This window comes from Dasypus novemcinctus, chromosome 5 (assembly GCF_030445035.2).
Source record: "Dasypus novemcinctus isolate mDasNov1 chromosome 5, mDasNov1.1.hap2, whole genome shotgun sequence".
NCBI lineage: Eukaryota > Metazoa > Chordata > Mammalia > Cingulata > Dasypodidae > Dasypus > Dasypus novemcinctus.
In genome coordinates this window covers 99,060,351-99,065,366 of record NC_080677.1, presented here as the reverse complement: position 1 = coordinate 99,065,366, position 5,016 = coordinate 99,060,351, and the positions used below count along the sequence as shown (strand labels likewise).

At 38.5% G+C, this 5,016-nt stretch overlaps 1 non-coding gene across 1 annotated transcript; it reads right to left on the bottom strand.

The window, feature by feature from the left end:
- Nucleotides 1–4,298: 4,298 nt before the first annotated feature.
- Nucleotides 4,299–4,430, bottom strand: LOC111761810 (small nucleolar RNA SNORA38). Its single transcript, XR_002795067.2, has one exon. It is a non-coding gene; the product is annotated as a small nucleolar RNA SNORA38 (small nucleolar RNA).
- Between the last annotated feature and the right edge of the window lie 586 nt (nt 4,431–5,016).

Sequence of the window (5,016 nt, the reverse complement as noted above, 5' to 3'; positions counted from 1 at the left end):
TCTTCCTACATCAACCAAATATGCGTATGTTTCCCAGCATATCACACCATACCCTTTATTAACCAAGACTCAGATACTATCCTCTGACTATAATGAATTACTTGTTATTCCATAAACACATCATGTTTTTCCAGGACCACCAGATAAGTTATTTACATGCTCACCTCTCCCTTATCTGTCTAATTAATTCCTAGTCTTACTTTAAGTCCCAAAGAAGCTGATTTATTCAAAGCTATGTGTTTTTCCCTTTTGTGTATATCTTTATTTTGGGTAGCTATTACTTTGTTTAACTGTCTACATCCCCACATACCATGAATACCTTGAGGGAAAGAATAGGGCCTTATTAATATTAGCACTCTCCCCTTCTCACCAAGGACGTACTAAATACTCATAAATACTTTGTTTAGTGAATGTTGAATATTGAATCTCAGTTATCAATGCCCCAAAGAAAACTTAAATGCAGATTAAACATTCATAATGTAATATCATTCTACATCCTATTACACCAACAGTTTTAGGGAAAGAGCCAAGAAGTAATTTGTCTCCATGGGGTTTTCAGTAGCATTCCAAATCCCTTAAATTACAGCTAACATTAAACTCTTCCCAAGACATGTATCTATCCATCTTGGATATTTTGTACATACACATTTTAGCCAGAATCTATATAACTGGGAGTATATACAAACGCACAACATATAATCCCTTCTGGTTCCAAGAGAGGAAAGGGTTTTCCTGATGAATACTGTGGTAGTTTATTTTCTTAACAACATTTTAAGAAAATGATGTTCTTAAGGTTAATCCATTCCTGTGGGTGTAAACCTATTGAAGGATTTTGAATAGATTACTTCAGTTAAGGCGTGGCCCAGAGTAGGTCTCAATCTTCTTACTGGGGCCCTTTATGAATACAGATGAACATAGAGAAAGAAAGAGAGAAAGCCACAAAAGTAAAAAGCTGAAAACAACAAAACCTGGAAGAGAAGGGAGAGGCTAGCGGACACCGCCATGTGCCATATCATGTGACAGAGGTGTCCAGGATTGCCTGCACCAAGTCTTCAGGAAGGAAGCATTGCCTTGATGATGTCTTCATTTGGATATTTTCATGGCTTAAAAACTGTAAGCTTGTAAACTAGTAAATTCTCAGAGTTAAAGCCAACACATTCTATGGTATCTGCTTTCAGCAGCTTAGCAAACTAAAACAAATAACTAATTCCCTATTTTTTTCCTTTACTAGCTTAGGTATCTTAGTTTGGACTCTGTATTAGTCAGTCAAAGGGGTGCTAGTACAAAATACCAGAAATTGGTTTTTACAAATGGTATTTATTTGGGGTAGGCGCTTACAGATACCAGACCATAAGCATAAGTTACTTCCCTCACCAAAGTCTATTTTCACATGTTGGAACAAGATGGCTGCCGACATCTGTGAGGGTTCAGGCTTCCTTGTTCCTCTGGGCTCAGCTCCACTCTTTTCTCCACAAGGTCAGCTGTAGACTATTAGGCGAACAACTCTGTCTCTCTCCCTGGGTCTCCAGCTTCAGTACGAAACTCCAACATCAAAACTCCAATATTAAAAGCCTTCAACTCTGTCCTTTGCCGTGCCTTTTATCTATGAGTCTCCACCTACCAAGGGGTAGAGACTCAACACACTAATGATGTGGCCCAATCAAAGCCCTAATCATAACTCAATCATGCCCAGGTACAGACAGATTACAAACATAATCCAATATCTATTTTTAGAATTCGTAACCAAATCAAACTGCTACAGACTCCCACAGAAGCAGACTCTGAAACAAGGAGTCTGTGAGCTTGAAATGAAATTCAAAAACACATTATTCTTGTGGGGATGTGTTGGTATCAGTCTGATATACTTATTACATAATATACAGTATAGTGTGGACACAGTATAAGGTGTCCATGGTTTTCATCTGACAGGAAAAAGGGTCTGTGTAATAAAAAAAGGTTAAGAATCCCTGAAAAGGGAATGATTTGTAGTTGTCCCAGGAAATGCTGGTAGGAGTGTGAGCAGTGAGTGAGACAGAGAAGGGAAGGAGGCCAATAAAGAGTGGAAGACGATGCAAAATCTGATCCAGAGTTCCATCCTCAAGGGGAAAAAGCTAAAGTATTTATTCTCCAGCTCCCATCTCCTCAGCGAAGGACTGCTTCCAGAGATTAACTTTTTCACATTCCAGACCTGCCCACACCTGGCCCGCAGGTAAGAGTCATAGATGTTTGCAGTAGGATGATTTAGACATGTGCTGAGAAAGTGAGTGCCAAGGGACATAGGTAGATCAGCAACAGCATATGCTTCATTATTAATCTAGGATATAAATAAAACAGCATTTTCCCTAGTCACCTTTCAAGTGTTCCAAATGATCACAAGACGATTTTCACATGCCATGATTTGGAGTCTAGAGCAATATTTTAATAAATAGACTAGCCTTAGAAGACTACTTATTGGAAAGTATGTCTTTGGAGGGAGGGCTGAGAAAGTTTAGAATGAATAAGAAGGACAGTGTATAGCTGTCATCAGATCCTTGAAGAATGTAACCAGAGTTTAGATACCTTTAGTTTGAGTGCAAACAGTGCTTCCCACTATACTCCCATCTCTTTAGCCAGATGCATCCCATAATGTACTCAAATCACCTAATGCCCAAATACAGGATTGGGGGAAATCCTGTCTTCTTGATTCCAGTGCTCATCAGAAGCAAGCTCTGGATTACACCTCAAAGACCCAGGAGAACATTTCTCAGCTACCACCTACCTGACCACATGAAGTGCCCAGCTTTTTCCTTTCCATTATAGTAATTATTTTTTCAGGAGGATCATTGCTACTTTCAACTCCTGTGTCTTGATTAAAGCATATGAATCCACATAAAAAATTCCCCTAACTTTGAATCTTAGGATCTCTTTGACCCCCTTCCTTCCAGAGTCCCTAAACTTGCTTTGCAAATCATCCATCCCTTCCTCAGAATATCCACATCAAAGAAAAAGAAGTTTTTATCAATTGGAGGGTAGAATGGGGTGATGGAGAATTTCCTCCTATCCTCTTTCTCCTGAGACACTTTTGAAATTATTATTCTCAATATGATCACTTGCCTCCCAAAATTTGCCGTGGCTTCTTGAGGGGACACTGAGTTTCTGTCACTGGAGTATTTCTAATGGAGACTAGATAACACTTAACAGGGATATTGCAGAAGTGATTTATGCATCTGATGGGTTGAATTAAATGACCACTAATTCCCCTCCGATTTAGAGATTATATCTTTCTTTGAGAATTTTCCAGCTTGTTAAAAACATATATTCTTTAAGGTGTTATCCCTGCATCAAGTTTTATAAACAATACTTCATTAGGCTGAAATATAACTTTCTCATCACAACATCTTTGTAAAATGAAAATAACCAAGGGCAAGTGGTACCTCATTATCTGAGCTTATTATTGTTGTACTGGTATCAGTATTGGACTAAGAAATACTTGTGTGATTTTGCTGAAGGTTGGCAGATGGGTCCCAAGGCAAACGGCCAGATGCTTATCATAATTCTGATGAAGAAAGCCTGCCCCTCAAACTCACACAGATGACTCCTGACAGCAGGGAGAGCAAAGCAGTGAACATGACATCTGTATCTTCTAACAACCACATGCTGCAAACAAGAAAGTGGAACTGAATGTTACACAAAATGTTAAAAAAAAAAAAAAGAAAGAAAGCCTGGGTGAAATAGAGCATTGAGTTAATGATAACCCATCCCTTAAAAATAAAGAAAAAGATGCAAAAGAAAAAAGAAAAAGATGCGTTCAGAAAGAGAGAAAGGGAGAATAAACATCCTTTCCGAAAGTCAGTTGTTTTAGAAACGACGGGTGTGCATAGACTCAGCCATCATGCTGACTAATGCCAAGCCTATTCCTGGATATCAACAGATAAATTTGAGCCATACAGAGTTGTTGTTCAAAATTAGTTAGAGAAACTATGACTGGTGTCTAAATAATACTGAAGGCTCCTGATATTAGCCCCTATTTATTGCCTCCTGAGTAAAATAGCCACCAAAGCACACGCATTTTAGTAACTGGTGTAAATATTGCTTTGCCCAGAATTTTTGAAAGCTGTGTTGCTGATTTTAGGAGTCTATAATTATTTTTCCTTAATATAGTGAATCTTTTCACCCATTCCACATATCAATAAGATAGTTCAATGTTAATTCAATGTTTCGGCATTGAACATAGGCTGCAGGGTCCAGTTCACTAACAAAACACTATTCTTAAAAGTAAGAAAGATTTCATAAGGTGCAGAATTTTTTTTTCTTTTTTTCTTTGTGGGAAAGGATGATCTTTAGCCTGTGGGGAGCAAGCTAGCTCCAGAATTCTCTAAGTCCACATCTCTTTGCCTCCAATTCTTATGTGTCCAAGGGCAGGAAACCACCAACATGCCTTTGTAGAAGGATCAGAATATTTTTGAAAAAGCCCAATATTCGAGAAAAATGGGCTGTAGTTCCATCTGCAATTCTTTTGTGGAAATTTATAGCCTAGCTTTCAGAATTTCTAAGAAAACTATCTTTATGTAAAACTATGATTGAAGTTTATTTTGAAACATTAAAAAATAGCTTTAATTGAGTTCATGGACATTTAAATCAATTCCCAAGCCATACAATTAAAGTAGTGACTCCAGCAGAATGACAAAATTAGAAGGGCAAAACCATTCACTAAATGTATCCACTAAAGTTGCATTGCAATTCCCTAAGTAGAGGGTCAATGGCTAGTGAAGGAGGATGGTCCACTGATGGACCCTTGATATTGATGACTGTGCTTATGAGCCTTTGCTCTTGAAATTGAAACTTAGCCTAGTGTTGTAGGGTGCCAAAGAGTTACCTACTGGAAGCCTCCTTGTTGCTCAAATGTGGCCTCTCTCTAAGCCAAATTCAGCATATAAATGCAATAACTTCCCTCCAGCAGGGGACAAGGCTCCTGGGGATGAGCCTCCCTGGCACCGAGGGATTGCTACCAAGAACTAACAAGCAATGCAACTGGAA